This window comes from Cetorhinus maximus, chromosome 20 (genome assembly GCF_964194155.1).
Source record: "Cetorhinus maximus chromosome 20, sCetMax3.hap1.1, whole genome shotgun sequence".
Lineage (NCBI taxonomy): Eukaryota > Metazoa > Chordata > Chondrichthyes > Lamniformes > Cetorhinidae > Cetorhinus > Cetorhinus maximus.
This window is the reverse complement of record NC_135898.1, coordinates 95,187,065-95,205,696: the sequence shown is the minus strand read 5'-3', so window position 1 is coordinate 95,205,696 and position 18,632 is coordinate 95,187,065.

Genomic DNA, 18,632 nt, shown 5'->3' with positions numbered 1-18,632 from the left:
CAGCACATTCCACATCCCAACAACTCACTGACTTTCACCTCATGTCATGTCTCCATTGCTTCTTCTGCCATTTACCTTAAATCTGAGCCTTCTTGTTCTCAACCCTTCCACCAATAGGAACAGTTTTTTCCCCATCTACTCTACTCAGACCCCTCATGATTTTGAATACCTGTACCAAATCTCTCAACCTTCTCTTCTCTGAGGGGTAAACAGTCCCTTCTCTAATCTCTCTACATAACTAAAGTTCCTCATCCCTGGAATCATTCTTGTGAATCTTTTCTGCACTCTCTCCAATGCCTTCACATCCTTCCTAAAGTGTGGTACCCAGAACTGAGGCCAAACCAGTGTTCTATACAAGTTTAGCATAACTTCCTTGCTTTTGTACTCTATGCTGCTATTGATAAAGCCTAGGATACTGTATACTTTATTAACCACACTCTCAACCTGTCCTACCACCTTCAATGACTTATCCACATATATATTCAGGTTCCCTCTGCTTCTGCACCCACTTTAGAATTGTACCTTTTATTTAACATTATCTCTCCACGTTCTTCCTACCAAAATGAATCACCTCACACTTCTCTGCCACTTATCCACCCATTCCACCAACCTATGTTCTTTTGAAGTTCTACATTATCCTCCTCACAGTTCACAATGCTTCCAAGTTTTGTATCACCCACAAATTTTGAAATTGTGCCCTGTACATCAAGGTCTAGGTTATTAATATATATCGGGAAGAGCAAGAGTCATAACGCTGGCACCTGGGAACTTTACTACAAGCCTTCCTCCAGTGAAAAGCTTCCATTAACCACTACTCTCTGTTTCCTGTCACTCATCCAATCCATGTTGCTCCTGTCCCTTTAATTCCATGAGCTCTAACTTTGTTCATATGTCTGCTGTGTGGCACTTTATCAGATGCATTTTGGAAATCCTTGTACATCACATCAGCAGCATTGTCCTCATCAACCTTCTCTGTTAGCTCATCAAAAAGTTCCAGCGGGTTAGTTAACACAATTTTCCCCTAACAAATCCATGCTGGCTTTCCTTAATTCGCCGAAGTGACTATTAATTTTGTCTTGAATTATTGTTTCTAGAATGTTCCCACCACTGAAGTTAAATTAACTGGCTTGTAGTTGCTGAGTTTATCTTTACAGCCTTGTTTTGAACAAGAGTGTAACATTGGAATTTTGAGTCAGATTTCTCCATGACTGTTTCACATCAGTTTTATAGGCAGTTCCCTAACAAAACATCAGGTCATTTATCAATTAGGCAACAGGTTAAAATCTGGATTGAACAAGTCACCCACTGTCAGGCTTGTAAGCTAATGCAAAGTTGTTTTAAAACTTAATTAACTCTTTTGAGTAAATTAAGTTTTAAGCCTGTTCTCTTATCACTGATCATTGGATTTTAATGAGCCCTAAACAAGTTTACCAATAAGAATCATGCACATTTGCCATATAAGCCTACATAAATGGCATGAAAGTCTGCATAGGTTCAGCTACTCAGTTGAATGTGTTACTCATCCTTTCTTGTATTATCCAGAATATTGTTCAAAACTGTCAAAAAGGATTGAAGAAAGTTGAATGTTGTGCTTTAGCCACAGTGCATGTATTGAACACACCTGCTGGATTTTCATTAAAGTAAACGGATGGAAAATCTTGTGTTTTCTGCCATTTTTTATGAAAGTCACACTTACCTCGTCGGACAGCGAGGTCGGGAACTCCATGTTCCTCTGAGTTTTGAGGTGTCAGCTGTGGCTCAGTTCATAGCACCCTCGCCTTTGAATCAGAGGGTTGTGGGTTCATGTCCCACTCCCGGAAACCAAGAACTGTGATTGTACTTGAAAGAGTTGCAATCTGTGACTGTTGATAACTCGAAAGAGTTTCCTCTGTGTTTCTGCATGTGCGCATACCGGGAGTGGGCTGTACATGCGCAGTTCTGTACACAAAAAGCAGGACAAATCGAACCCAGCCAATTACCGCCCCATCAGTCTACTCTCCATCATCAGTAAAATAATGGAAGGGATCATCAACAGTGCTATCGAGCGGCAACTTGCTTAGCAATAGCTGCTCACTGACGCCCAGTTTGGGTTCCTCCAGGGCCACTCAGCTCCTGACCTCATTACAGCCTTGGTTCAAACATGGACAAAATAGATGAACTCCCGAGATGAGGTGGGTGTGACTGCCCTTGACATCAAGGCAGCATTTGACCGAGTGTGGCATCAAGGAGCCCTAACAAAAACTGGAGTCAATGGGAATCAGGTGGAAAACTCTCCACTGGTTGGAGTCATACCTAGCACAAAGGAAGATGGTTGTGGTTGTTGGAGGTCAGTAATCTCAGTTCCAGGACATCACCGCAGGAGTTCCTCAGGGTAGTGTCTACGGCAAAACCATCTTCAGCTGCTTCATCAATGACCTTCCTTCCATCATAAGGTCAGAAATGGGGATGTTCACTGATGATTGCACAATGTTCAGCAGCATTCGTGACTCCTCAGATACTGAACAGTCTTTGTCCAAATGTAGCAAGACCTGGACAATATCCAGGCTTGGGCTGACAAGTGGCAAGTAACATTCGCGCCACACAACTGTCAGGCAATGACCAGCCCCAACAAGAGAGAATCCAACATCACCCCTTGACGTTCAGTGGCATTACTATCACTGAATCCCCCACTGTCAACATCCTGGGAGTTACCATTGACCAGAAACTGAACTGGACTAGCCATATAAATACTGTGGCTACAAGAGCAGGTCAGAGGCTAGGAATTCTGCGACGAGTAACTCACCTCCTGACTCCCCAAAGCCTGTCCACCATCCACAAGGCACAAGTCAGGGCTGTGATGGAATACTCCCTACTTGCCTGGATGAGTGCAGCTCCCATAACACTGAAGAAGCTTGACACCGTCCAGGACAGAGCAGCCCGCTTGATTGGCACCATTCACTCCCTCCACCACCGATGCACAGTAGCAGCCGTGTGGCTTTATTCACTGAGCAAGTGTATTGAATCTCAAACTTTGTCTACTTTAAACAAAATGTTATTGGTCACTAACCAGATCTTAACAAAAACTTGATCTAGGATCTTAACACTGAATTCTAGATAGGTATCCTGTGAGTAAAGCTGAATGTTTTAGAATCCAAGTTCAGAAAATTTACTCTTAAACCGCTTTAATGCAAATACAAAAGCAATCTATTGGATAAACAGAATATTTACCCTTTTCGTATGGAATATGCCATTCACTCCACAAGAAAGGGCTCTACAACTGCTGACTCATGCCTGCAACCTAAATGAGTAAAAGCAAAAAACTGCGGATGCTGGAAATCCAAAACAAAAATAAAAATACCTGGAAAAACTCAGCAGGTCTGGCAGCATCTGCGGAGAGGAACACAGTTAACGTTTTGAGTCCATATGACTCAGAACTAAGTAAAAATAGAAAAGAGGTGAAATATAAGCTGGTTTAAGGGGGCTCTGTAGAGCTGGATAGAGGGCGATGGAGATTGCCAAAACATGCAATAGACAAAAGGAAAAAGAGGTGTTGAAGGTGGTGATATTATCTAAGGAATGTGCTAATTAAGGGTAGAAAGCAGGACGAGCAAGGTACAGATAGCCCTAGTGGGGGTGGGGTGGGGTGAAGGAATCAAAAAAGGCTAAAAGGTAGAGATAAAACAATGGATGGAAATACATTTAAAAATAATGGAAATAGGTGGGAAAAGAAAAATCTATATAAATTATTGGGGGGAAAAAGTGGGGGGGGGATCGGAAAGCGGGTGGGGATGGAGGAGAGAGTTCATGATCTAAAATTGTTGGAGTGTTGAAATGGCAAGCGACAGGGAGGTCTGGGTAATGCTTGCTGACAGACCGAAGGTGTTCTGCAAAGCGGTCACCCAGTCTGCGTTTGGACTCTCCAATGTAGAGGAAATCGCATTGGGAGCAACGAATGCAGTAGACTAAATTGAGGGAAGTGCAAGTGAAATGCTGCTTCACTTGAAAGGAGTGTTTGGGCCCTTGGACGGTGAGGAGAGTGGAAGTAAAGGGGCAGGTGTTGCACCTTCTGCGGTTGCATGGGAAGGTGCCGTGGGAGGGGGTTGAGGTGTAGGGGGTGATGGAGGAGTGGACCAGGGTGTCCTGGAGGGAACGATCCCTGTGGAATGCCGCCGGGAGGGTGAAGGGAAGATGTGTTTGGTGGTGGCATCATGCTGGAGTTGGCGGAAATGGCGGAGGATGATCCTTTGAATGCGGAGGTTGGTGGGGTGATAAGTGAGGACAGGGGGGACCCTATCATGGTTCTGGGAGGGAGAGGAAGGTGTGAGGGCGGATGTGCAGGAGATGGGCCGGACACGGTTGAGGGCCCTGTCAACCACCGTGGGGATTCCTTCCCCCCACCCCACCCCCACTAGTGCTATCTGTACCTTGCTTGTCCTGCTTTCTACCCTTAATTAGCACATTCCTTAGATAATATCACCAGTTTCAACAACTCTTTGTCCTTTTGTCTGTGACATCTTTTGGTTATCTCCACCTATCACTGGCCCTCTATCCAGCTCTACTTGTGTTTCCCCCCCCACCCCCCTTAAACCAGCTTATATTTCACCTCTCTTCTATTTTTACTTAGTTCTGTTGAAGGGTCTTTCGGACTTTAAACGTTAACTGTGTTCCTCTCCGCAGATGCTGCCAGACCTGCTGAGTTTTTCCAGGTATTTTTATTTTTATTTTTGTTTTTGATCTAAATGAGTAGTTTGGTTGTCAGCCCAATGTATACATTGGCATTTGCTAGTCATTCACAACTGTTTTGTCCACAAAATTCATGTTGTGAGCTAAAACATGTGTTATTTGATCTTCTTCACATCTGAGGTAAAGCCCATTCTCCACACCTCAGCAATGAAAATTCGATGCGAAAGATAGAGATACAGAGCTTCATATATTGCTGCATGCTTAATATGCTGCACTGAGGTGAAGAAAATGTGGAATAAAATAAATGCCAGGGTTATCTTCATCTCTCTACTGAGAGGTAAAGTATACACAGAATGTGAGAGATGTTCTGACCTTTGAAATCTCGTCACTGATCGGGATTCTGTGTTCTCATCATCTTCCTGCAATTGAGCACAAAACATACAAATGGAAATCCTACCTAAGTGTTAGCAGGACTCCCGAACTGAGCTGTTTGCACAGACCTGTCATCGGATTGTAGGAGAGAGCTAAGCAGGTTTTATGACATCAACCTAAGCTGCTCCTGCTGGACAGAAATTATCTAAAGCAGACATCAGCAAATGCTAATAATGAATGCTGGTGATAGCATCTTAAAGGTATTTCTTTTGTATGATGAAATTTCACTCATATCATTTGTTATGAGTTGGAATGCACTGCCTGAAAGGATGGTGGAAGCAGATTCAATTGTAACTTTCAAAAGGAAATTGGATATACACTTGAAGAGGAAAATTTTGCAGGGATAAGAGGAAAAAGCCGGGCAGTGGGACTAACTAAGCAGCACTTTCAAAGGGCTGGCACAATGGGCCAAATGGTCCCCTTCTGATCAATAAGAATCTATCATTGACCTCTCCATTTTCATATATACATCAATATCATCCTGGCTACTTTAGAAACTTATTACTTTTTTTTAAAATGGACATATGGCTGGACTGATAAAATGGCCACAGCTGACCACATGATGGTAGTTCTGGAACCTTCTGAGCAGTTTAAACATGAACAAAGGCTAACACATCAAACCCCCCTGGAATGTAACATGCCTTGCATCATGTAAACATTCCAGCCAAGCCAACACAAAGGATTTGTAGATGATAAGTCTGCATCAACCAGCTATGGGCAAAGGTAGAGCTATTTGTGACTCTTAATCTCCAATGTTGTGCTAATGGCTCCACCGTTACCTGCTCCAATACACAATGGATTTCAACCAGGCACCTTGTTAGCTGAATAGCTCAACCTGAAACCATCCTGTCACATGACTGAGACTTGAGCTGTTTGAATTCCTTTAATTATACAGCTCTTGAATTTTATCTTTAGTCCCTGTTTGACTTCAGAAGAGAAGCAGGACTCCAAGAAGCCCGTGCGCCTCTGTCAACCATTTTACCATCCAACAGGCAGCAGCAGAAAGAGCTCTGTCAAGGCCACTGTTCTGGCCCTCATCTACACCGTGAACGACTGGAACCTTGGAACGCCTGTATCTGTGTCTTCAAGACTAATTCATCTCTATGTGCCTTCTCCCACCATCCTCACTTCTGGAAAGTCAGAGCACCCTGCGACAGTTTCAGCTTGCTAACCTCTGAAGGAATATACCACTGGACTTTTGATTCTGGGCTCTGGACTCATGTGAAACCATAACTCATTTTTATCATGGTTTTGCCCTGTACCCCCTCTTTTATTGTATGAGTGAAAAAAGGGATCGACATTGCAAAACCCCTTTCCCACATTTTGTGTGTGTGTGTAAAATAAACCAACCCTCTTATTTTATCTTATGTTGAGTTTGTTGTAGCATTATTAATAGCGGATTGGAAAACTCCAGAACTGAAGGGCTGGGGAAAATACGCCACCACTTATAAAGGAGGAAATCAAAAATCAAAAAAACACCTTTCTGTTTATGGACAGGTAGTGAGAGGAGAAATCAGGGCTGTTTAAATGAATCCCCCTCCGGTGCATAACACATGGGCTACGTCACTGAGAGATAACAGGAAATAAGGATGAAATAGAGGATAGAGCAGAAGAGCAGACAGAGAAAACCAAGACAGCTAATGTTAGAATTATGTTGAGGGTGGCTTAAAAACACATTTTAATAATGTTTTATGAATATCACAGTTATAAAGCCAGTCTTGATGATTCAGGTTCTGAAATTAGGTGATTCTTCAATCTGCCAGTGTGAAAGTTAGAATCTTAAAAATGGGCAAGTGGAGAGAGCAAAAATTCTCTGGACAGGTCGGTGCATGCTTTGAGTGTCAAAATGTAGCCTTAAAATTCAATCGCTATTAATATTTAACGCATTTTTATTATAATCTTCACCTTCCAGCATGTGGTAAGTAAAAGCCCACTCCTACCCCCAAAAAATGTTAGTTTGCTTTCTTTAAAACTCTGACACATTTGCCAAGTATTGTATGAATCTCTTATTTCCATAACCTATTTAATTAATACCTCCTCTTTTCAATCAAAGAGTACATCACTCTTTGCTACTCTCCTGTTGAAATTGTTAAGCTATAATTCTTCAAGCCTGGCATTGCTGAATTTGAGTCTCACTTGTGAACTGCATATTAAACAGAAGGAATATGAAAATCTCTTCCCTTCAGGTATTCATTGGAAGTGCTAACATTTATGCAGCATTTTCCTATTTTTCTGAATCCTTCAAATATCAGGAAATGTTTATTGATTCAGTAAGTTAAAACAATATTTAAATATTGCAAGGGCATATGTATTAAAATTGGGTTTGACCAGACAAGCACGTATTGTTTTATCAATTCATGGCCTGCTCTCCAGAGCTGTATTCAGTGATTTGAGGCGAGGAGAAAATTGGGAGCCATTTTCATACACAATATCACTTCTCTGCTTTGTGCATAAGTTTTCAAATACTTGGGAAGAGATGTTTAACGTTGGTGGGACAGACTGACTAAAAGAAGGACCAAAAATCACTGGTCACCCTATATTCACACACATCTATCTGATTTTCAGGGGATCTGCAAGGAAGATGTTCATGAGGGGCAACTGCCTTGAATTCTCTCAGTCTCTATGCTCCATTCCCATTGCACCAAATAAATGATGACAAAAATCTGTGGAGGAGCCCCTGTGTTTGAAGATAATTGAAAGATGGCAACAGAAAAATAAGCCAAGTATTTTTGCAGCACTCTCTCAAACATCTAAAAGCACATTGTGTAACAAGTTATTTTGGAACAACAGACGTCTAAAAAGTGCTTAGTAATGACACACAGGAAGAACTTAGTGGCAAGTAATTGTTTTATGTGTGGTTGTGTGAAAAGTAGTGCTGACATCATATGTTTACTCAAAATGGTTTCCTTTTCAGTTCTTATCTCTGCCATAAGCCAAGAGTTAAGTACGCTATTATAAATATTCATATACTAAGTGTTTCAACAGACAAATTAGCTACCAGAAAAACAGCCCTAGTTGCAATCTAAATCTGAATCCACTAATGCTGTAACTGTTTACTGATATTTCTTCCTTTCCCTCCCGGTGGGAAGCAGATGTTCTTCACTCTCCCCAGACTATGATGTGTGAAGTAAATCTGCTGCTCATTTTTATTAATATTCTTGTTTTAATAGTCATTTCAATTTTTGATACCCAAGGGTGGATTTTCACTACCAAGCGGGAAGCCCGAGTCAGGAAATTTTCCGATTTGGCAGGCCCACCTTGGCTTAAAGGGCCCGTTTAGATGCAATTTTTGCTCTGGGGAGGTGGGGGCATGATAGAATCAGGCCCGCTGCCCCCAGAAGCAGGTCCTAGGCAGCCACAGGGGCAGGCGAGTACCAAGGTTAGAAGGTCTGCCTCGGTTCTCTGGAACTTTGCCCCAGTTGTTTTAGATACTGTTAGGCCCTCTAGCCCTCACCCCTCATACCCCCTCAACCACTTCCCATGCCCGCTCATACTCCCATGCCAACTCATGCTTACCACCCAACCCCATATCCCTGTATATACCAATGCCACCCTAACGCCAACTCATGCCCCTGCCAAGCCCCATGCCCCCTCATACCCTCATGTAAACTCATACCCCCATGCCCCTTCATTCTCCATTCCATCTCCATAGGCCGCTCACTGTGTCCACCAAGGGCAGGCCTCAGGAGCCATGTGGAGATGAACAAAATACCTAACAATCTAATAGTGTACTCACTCATACACGCTTGATAGTGAAAAATGACTCCCCAAGTCTTTAATCAGTTATAAAAATGAACAAATGAATATTCTGACCTCACATCAAAGACACATCCTTCAATTGCCTCTTCAAGCTGTCACTCCAACTGTGATCTAAGGACCCACTGCTGAGATAATTGTAACTTTTGAAACTCAGTCAAACATTTATGATGACAGAACAATAGCCCCTGGGGAAATGTTAACAAAGACCTCTAATGAAACTGCATAACCAAATGGTAATGCTTTTTTCTAACCTACACCAGATAGCCTGTCAATCAAAGCAGTCCATCAGTGGGGATAGGGGAAAGTGGGAAAAATGGTATAAGAGATAGATGATCAACCAAGATCTGTTTGAATGGCAAAACAGGCTCAATGGGCCACATGGCATATTCCTGCTCCTATTCCCGATGTACCTAGAGAGGCTTTTGTTTAACTCTCGCTGACAGCTGCACCTTGCTTTTTTAATGTTATAAAGTTTGGGATTCAAATAATTTCAGGTGATGGCACTTAAACAGATCTTATCTACCCTTCGAGAGCCTTTACATATTCTCCATGTGATTCGCACATTGTGGGTTAAGGCCCTTGGTATAGTCAAAGTGGTCTCTGTTTGAACTCAGCACTAAGTTCAAATGGCCCTGCTGAGTTTGGATTTCCCTCCTGCGTGAGTCATGTCCTGACCTCTGCCCCCTACCGGCAAAATTCGGATCTGTCAGAAATGGGGCCGAGAATACCACGTCCTGGTCCTGCCCGCCATTTTCAAAGGTCCGTGGAGTTGGGAGGATTATCACCCATTTTACACCATCCCACAAAGTCAAGATTTATATGAAAGAGTTCACTGATATCACTCAGTTGCCACCCCAAAAAAAGGTTAACTGCGGTTATTCATATCAGCTGTTTATGGGAGTTTGATTTGCACACTTGCCTACACAAATTTAACATGCGCTTCAAACTAATTCATTACATGAGAAGCACTATGGATGTTTCTGAGGGACATGATCTTATTTAGATTCAAACATTGCTTTCAATCATTTCAACCTTTCATGATTTGAATGTAAAATACAATCTATCATTACATAACAGTAGCAAAATACTGCAAATACTGAGAATCTGAAATAAAAACAGAAAATAATGAAAACACGCAGCAGATTTAATCTATGAGCCATCAACTAGGGGGAAGGATGTATAGCAACAAATTTGCAAGGAAATTACAGAGAGGTGCAAATATTATAGTGTACTTACAATGGGAGACTTTCATTATCCAAATATAAACTGGGATAGTATTAGTGTAAACGGCAGAGAGGGTCAAAAGTTCCTTGAGTGTCTTCAAGAGAATTTTCTACAACAGAATGTTTCGAGTCCAATCAGGAAGGAGGCATGGCTGGACCTGGTTTTTGGGAATGAGGTGGGCCAAGTAGATCACATGTCGGTAGGAGAACATTTAGGGGACAGCGATCATTAGGTTTCATAAGGTTTAGGCTGACTATGGAAAAGGACAAAGAAAAGTCCAGAGTGAGAAAAATTAACGAAAGAACAGCCAACTTCAATGGGATAAGAACAGACCTGGGCCGAAAAAATTGGAGTCAAACGCTGGCAGGAAAAATGGTAGCTGAACAATGGGCTATCTTCAAAGAAGAGATAATTCGGGCACAGTCAAGATATATCCCCTCAAAAGGGAAAGGCAGGGCAAACAAATCCAGAGCTCCCTGGATGACAAAGGAGATAGAAATTAAGATAAAGAAGAAAAAGTGTGCTTATGGCAAGTGTCAGCTAGAAACTACAATTGAGAACCAAGCTGAATAGAAAAGGTTCATGGGGGAGGTGAAGAAGCAAATAAGTGAAGCAAAGAGGGAGTATGAAAAGACACTGGCAGCTAAAATAAAAGGGAATCCCAAAGTCTTCTATAGGCATATAAATATTAAAGGAGTGGTAAAAGGAGGAGTAGGAATGATGAGGGACAAGAAAGGGGGTTTACACATGGAGACAGAGGGCGTAGCTGAGATATTAAATGAATACTTTGTATGTGTCCTTACTAAGGAAGAAGATGCTACCCAGGCCACGGTAAAAGAGGAGGAAATTCAGACACTAGACAAGTTTAAAATTCAAAAGGAGGAGGTATTAGATAGGTTATCTGTACTTAAAATTGTTAAAGCACCCGGACCAGATGAGATGCATCCAAGGACACTGCAAGGAGTAAGAGTGTAAATTGCGAAGGTACTGGCCATAATTTTTCAGTCTTCCTTAGACTCAGGGGTGGTACCAGAGGACTGGAAAATTGCAAATGCTACACCCTTGTTCGAAAAAGGATGTAAGGATAAGCCCAGCAATTACAGGCCAGTCAGTTTAACTTCGGTGCTGGGGAAACTGCTAGAAATAATAATTTAGAACAAAGTTAATAATCTCATGGACAAATGCGGGTTAATTAAGGATAGCCAGCATGGATTTCTTAAGGAAAATCATGTTTAACTAACTTGCTGGAGTATTTTGAAGAGGTAACATATAGGTTTAATGAGGGCAACGCTGTTGATGTGGTATACATAGACTTCCAAAAGGCGTTTGATACTTTGCCGCACAATAGACTTGTGCGCAAAGTTATAGCCATGGAGTGAAAGGGGCAGTAGCAACATGGATACGGAATTGGCTGAGTAGCAGGAAATGGAGAGTAATGGTTAATGGATGTTTTTCAAGCTGGAGGAAGGTTCGTAGTGGAGTTCCCCAGGGGTCAGTGTTGCAACCATAGCTTTTCCTGATATATATTAATGACTTAGACCTTGTTGCGCTGGGCACAATTTCAAAGTTTGTGGATGATACAAAACTCAGGAGCTTTGTGAACTGTGAAGGACGTAGGCAAGTTAACAGATGGGGTGGCAGGTGGCAGGTGAAGTTCAATGCAAAGAAATGTGAGGTAATTCATTTTGATAAAAAGAACACAGAGAGACAGTGTAAAATAGGGGGTGTAATTCTAAAGGGGGTACAGGAGCAGGGGGACGTGGGCGTATATGTACATAAATCATTGATGGTGGCAGGGCAGGTTAAGAGCACGGTTCATAAAGTATACAGTATCCTAGGCTATATTATTAGGGGCATAGAGTACAAGAGCAAGGAGGTTAGGTTGAACTAGTATAAGTCACTAGTTCAGCCTCAGCTGGAATATTGTATCCAGTTCTGGGCACCGCACTTTAGGAAGGATGTGAAGGCATTAGTGAGGGTGCAGAAAAGATTCACAAGAATGGTCCCTGAGATGAGGAGCTTCAGTCATGAAGATAGATTGGAAAAGTTAGGACTGTTTTCCTTAGAGAAGAGAAGGAGATTTGATAGAGGTATTCAAAATTATGAGGGGTCAGAGAGTAGATCGGGAGAAACTGTTTAGTAAAAGAAGCAATAGTGATACGAGGAAAATTTTTTTCACACAGCGAGTGTTCAGGGTCTGGAAAGCTCTGCCCCTGAGAGTGTGGTGGAGGCAGATTCAACTGAAGCATTCAAAAGGGAATTAGGCTGTTATTTGAAAAGGAAGAATGTCCAGGGTTATGGGGAGAAGGTGGGAGAATGGAACTAGGTGGGGGCTGCTCATTCAAATAGCCACTGCAGACATGATGGGCCGAATGGCCTCCTTCTGCACTGTAACAATTCTGTGATTCTCAGGTCAGGCAGCATCTGTGGACAGAGAGACATTTCAGGTCAGTTCTAATGGAAGATGATTGACCTGTTTCTGTTTTTTATTTATTATTTATTGTCTCTTTCGTTTCCATTTTAATGGGGCTGCAGAATGTGCTACAAAGACTTGCCTGTTTGCTGTTTTTATCTGCAATCAATGGATATCCTACAAAATGTATCACCTTTCCCGGCAAAGTATTTATGTGTGCTCATTTTGAATTGACTGCATTACATGGCCCCCAAAGGGTAAATAAATAGTGTGGCTTTAATGTGATTAGATCTGCAACCTTTCAGGAATAATACAAAACTTGTGTTTAGTGCCAATTCTAACCTGTGATATTAAAGTAATGCCTTAAGGCTTTAAACTCCAGTTTAAATACAGGAAAATGGCAATGTGCCCTTCATGTAGATATAACTAGATTGATCAATCAATGTCCAATTATTACTGTGTTGGTTCTCAGAACGTTGAAACAAATGAGTTATTTGAGGGACTGGGGTAGTCAGCCACAAATGTCTATTGCTTCAAAATGCTAATCATCCATCCAAGTTTTCTTCATTGACTTTTTCAGACTTTTCATTTTTTACTTTTGTTTTAAATGAGAATGGAGGGCTGCCAACTATGTAATGGGGACTGAGTAAAGGCTGACTGGCCTGAAGAACTAGGTGCTTCAACCAGCCTGCTACAGCACAAATGAAGTCCCTTGTTCCATTCAGTCAATGTTTCAACTAATGTGCCAGGTAAAGTTCTGAGTTATTGTAAACTTGCTCATAGCTCATTTCTCTATAACATAAGGCGAGGTTTTGTGGTGCAGTGGATAGTGTCACTGCGTCTGAGCCAAAAGCTCCAGGTTCAAGTCCCACTCCAGGACTTGATGGCCAAGGAAGGTGCATTTGTAATGCAGCCAAACGGGTTGAGATATCAACTTGTAAATCCTTCTAATATACACCAATGGCAGGCAGTAGGAGCAGGGGAGATTCCTGGTCAACCATGTGGTGGAAATAAATTGGAGCCTCTACCATCACTATCCATATCTCCAAACTACAACATCCATGTAAAACTATGTGTTGCCACAGCAACTCTTGGGGGGTAGGGAGGTGCCAGTTGGTCAGTAAGCCGACCTGAATCAGATTGATGCTAACAGCATGGGGTTCGATCCCCATTCTGGCTGGTATGGATTCGGACCTGTCTTCTTGTGGTACCCGTGGTGGAGGTTGTGGCGCTGTGGGTCGGACCTACCTCCAGGCAGAGAATTGAAGAAGAAGGAAATATTAGAGTTCTCCTTTGCTGCAGAGACAGCCCAGAGGGCAATTGCTTATATTTGCTTTGGAAATATGTCAGAACAATGAATATGATCAAAATTAGCATTAATCTGAATTTAATGGTCAGTTCGATACCTGGCCAGTCCTGAGTAAGCTGACCTCAGCCAAGGAGATGATAGAATTGACCCCAATGCCTCTGTACAGTAGAGTGATAATTGGGCCATGACCCCCTGCTGAAATTAGATGAGTGTGGATGGCTGATAAAGAAAGGATTAGGCTTTGATGCTATGCTGTTCAGAGTTGAATAGCCTGATGAAAAATTCACTAAAAATGAAGTTTGGTCACTTATTTGAAAATACAATGTCTTGATTGGCTGAATGCTGAACACCCAAACCTCATTGGACTACTTAGATCCAAATTGCAGATACTACCACAAAACAATCTAACACGTGTCAAGCTGACAACTAATTGTCCTTTTCAGAGTCTCAGCAACAATCAACAGCACCTTACATGACCTCAGGGGGTCCCAAGGCGTTTTAGAACTAATGTATCATATGAAGCAAAATGTCAGAATCCAGCACCCATTAAATTATACCCTGTCACAGAATCACAGAATTGTTACAATGCCCATCATGTCTGCACCAGCTCTCCAAATGAGCATTATGACTTAGTGCCAATCTCCTGCCTTTTCCCCATAACCTTGCACATTGTTTCTATTTAAATAATCATCTAATGGCCTCTTGAATGCCTCAATTGAACCTGCCTCAACCACACATCCAGGCTGTGCATTCCAGGTTTAAACTACTCGCTGTAAAAAAGTTTTTTCTCACAGTTTCTCCCTATCCATTCTATCCAGCCCCCTCATGATTTTGAACACCTTTATCAAATCTCCTCTTAGCCTTCTCCTCTCCAAGGAGAACAGTCCCAACCTCTCCAATCTATCTTCATAACTGAAGTTTCTCATCCCTGGGACCATTCTTGTAAACCTCCACTGCACTCTCTCCAATATGTTCACATCCTTCCTATAGTGTGGCGCCCAGAACTGTACACAATACTCCAGCTGAGGTCCAACTAATGTCTTCTATAAGCTCAGCATAACCCTCCCTGCTCTTGTACTCAATGCCCCTATTAATAAAGCCCAGGATACTATATGCTTTATTAACTGCTCTCTCCACCTGTCCTGCCACCTTCAATGATCTATGCACACATACACCCAGGTCCCTCTACTCCTGCACCTCTTAAGAATTGTACCTCTTATTTTATATTGTTTCTCCATGTTCTTCCTACCAAAATGCATCACCTCACATTTCTCCACATTGAACTTCATCTGCCACCTATCTGCCCATTCCACCAACTTGTCTATGTCTTTTTGAAGTTCCACACCATCCTCCTCACAGTTCACAACACTCCCAAGCTTCATATCATCCGCAAACTTTGAAATTGTCCCCTGCACACCAAGATCTAGGTCATTAATATATATCAGGAAAAGCAAGGATCCCAAAACTGAACCCTGGGCAACTCCACTACAAACCTTCCTACAGCCTGAAAAATACCTGTTTCCTATTACTCAGCCAATTTTTTTTATCCGTGTTGCTACTGTCCCTTTTATTCCATGAGCTATAACTTTTCTCACAAGTCTGTTGTGTGGCCCTGTATTGAATGACTTTTGAAATTCCATGCGGCAGAACTTTCCCCCCATCAGCTTTGGTCCCTGTGCAGGCGGGGGTGGGGTTACTTGAGCCAAGAGTGCATCTTTCACGCATGCACACGAAAGAGCGACTCATCTCCCTGAGGCTAAGTGCTGCCTGTCACATGAGTTGGGACATGTCCATAACTTTTAAATACACTTTAATTACATTTTTTAAAACCTACATGAAACCTCATCCCGCCTGTGGATGAGGTTTGATGTTTTTTCTATTGCCCACCAGGGCTCCCGGCCTGCCCGCCAACCTTAAGGTTGGACGGGCAGGTCCATTAATTACTTTAGTGAATTTGTCGATGGCCTCAATTGGCCATTGACAGGTTGGCGCCGCACAGCTGATTCTGCTGAGCCCCCGCCTACCTGAAAATTTAAATGGGGCGGGGTGACGTTGGGAGTTCCACCTGACATCACCCCGCGTCATTTTATGTATCAGCGAGCGGGCCCCGCTCCCCGCTCGCCAACTGGGAAATCCTGGCCCATGTACACCACATCAACTGCATTACCCTCATCAACCCTCTCTGTTACCTCTTCAAAAAACTCCAATTAAATATGGTTTCCCCTTTAGAAATCCAAGCTGGCTCTTCCTAATCAACCCACATTTTTCCATGTGACTACTAATTCTATCCCAAATAATTGTTTCTAGAATTTTTCCCACCACTGAAGTTAAACTGGCTGGTCTGTAATTGCTGGGCTTATCCTTGCAGCCTTTTTTGAAGAAGGTTGTAATGTTTGCAATTCTCCAGTCCCCTGGCACCTCTCCTGAGTCTAGGGAAGACTGAAAGATTATGGCCAGTGCCTCTGCAATTTCCACTCTTACTTCCTTCAATATCCTTGGATGCATCTCATTCGGTCCCGGTGCCTTGTCAACTTTAAGTGCCAACAGTTTATCCAATACTTCCTCCTTATCAATTTTGAACCCTTCCAATGGCAGAGTTTCCTCTCTGTCACCGTGGCCTCGGTAGCATCTGCTTCCTTGGTAAAGACAGATGCAAAGTATTCATTTAATACCTCAGCCATGCCCCTGCCTCCATGTGTAAACCCCCTTTTTGGTCCCTAATCGGCCCTCCTCCTCCTTTTACCACCCTCTTACTATCTGTGTGCCAATAGAAGACTTTGGGATTCCCCTTTATGTTAGCTGCCAGTCTTATCTCAATCTCTCTTTGCTTCTCTTATTTGCTTTTTCACCTCCCCTCTGGACCTTCTGTATTCCACTTGGTTCTCAACTACATTTTCTACCTGACACCTGTCATAAGTGCACTTTTTCTTCTTTATCTTAATTATATCTCCTTTTTCATCCAGGGAGCTCTGGATTTGTTTGCTCTACCTTTCCTTTTTGAGGGAATACACCTTGACTGTGCCCAAACCATTTCTTCTTTGAAGGTAGCCCATTGTTCAACTACAGTTTTCCCCACCAGCCATCTGGTTTCAGTCTATCTGGCCCAGCTCCGTTCTTGCCCCATTGAAGTCGGCTCTCCCCCAGTTAAGTATTCCTTCTCTGGATTGCACATTGTCCTTTTCTACAGTCACCCTAAAACTTATGATACAATGTTCACTGTCTCCTAACTGTTCCCCCATTGATACCTGATCTACTTGGCCCATCTCATTTCCAAGAACCATGTCCAACAGTGCCTCCTTTCTTGTTGGACCGGACACATACTGCTGTAGAAAATTCTCCTGAACACAATCCAGAAACTCTTGCCCCTTTCCACCCTTTACACTACCACTGTCCCAGTCTATATTCGGGTAATTAAAGTCCCCCATTATAACTGCTCGATAATGTTTGCATCTCTCTGCAATTTCCCTGCAGATTTGTTCCTCTATGTCCTTCTCACAAGTTGGCGGTCTATAGACTACACCGAGCAATGTAATTACACCCTTTTTGTTCCTTAGCTCTAGCCAAATTGATTCTTTCCTGGAAACCTCTGGGACACCCTCTTTCTCCAGCACTGTGATGCTCTCCTTAACCAATACCGCCACCCTTCTCCTTTTCTTCCTTTCCTATCTTTTTCTGAACACCTTGTACCCAGGAATATTTAACACCCAGTTCCGCCCTTCCTTGAGCCAGGTCTCTGTTATCGCCACAACATCATATTTCCACATGGCAATCTGTGCCTGTAACTCTCCAATCTTATTTACTATACCCCGTGCATTCACATCCATGCACAGTAACCCTGGCTCAGACTTCATGAGTTTCTCCCTTACTCCAACTCCACCTATTAACTTACTATTCTCTATACTAGTGCTATCTGTCTCTCCCAGTATTTTGTGCACCCAGGTATATTCCTCTCGAATATTTTCTCCAGGTTCCCATAACCCTGCCAAGTTAGTTTAAAGCCCTCCCAACAGCACTAGCAAAATGCCCTGCGAGGAACTCAGTCCCAGCTCTGTTCAGGTGCAACCCGTCCGGCTTGTACAGGTGCCATCTCCCCCAGAGCCAGTCCCAGTGTCCCAGGAATCTATTAAGAAGCCTATGGGGATTCAGGTGAGGAGAGTAGAAGATGGTATAAAATAGGGAGGAAAAGGTAGGTAAGGCAAAAGGACATTTTGCACAACAGGTCTATTTCTAATTTTAAAAACTGGTATCAGTAAAAGTGACTATGAAGCCATCACATTTTTGTAAAAACCCAACTGGTTCACTAATGTCGTTTAGTGAAAGAAAGCCTATTGTCCTTAACCGGTTTGGTCTGTATGCGATTCCAGCTGCACACCAATGTGAATGACTTTTAACTGCCTTCTGAAGATCTCTATGGCAAGCCACTTAATGAAGCATGGTCTCAGTGCAACAAGGGATGGGCAATAAATGTCGACTTCCACTGGGCAAGAATGTTTATCTGAAAAAAAAAATTCTGCTTAACTGAGTTGTGGCATTGATGGGAAAAGTTTATTGGAACTATTCAACTTTTTGAAGATTAGAATGCGTGTGTCGCTGCTTATCAAAGAAGAATAAAAAGACATAAGGAAGACTGCTGTAAACCAGCAAGGGACTTTGAATGCAAGAACCTCTCAATTTTCTTGGTTGATGACGTGTCTGGAAAAGTTAAGTTACATTGTAACAGACCCTCCTTTTCTGCCGCACACAATTTCTAATTTTTCGGTGATATTTACCATGTTAGATAATGGACCAACTACATTTTTACGGTCAGTACTGACTACAAAACAACACTGTCCT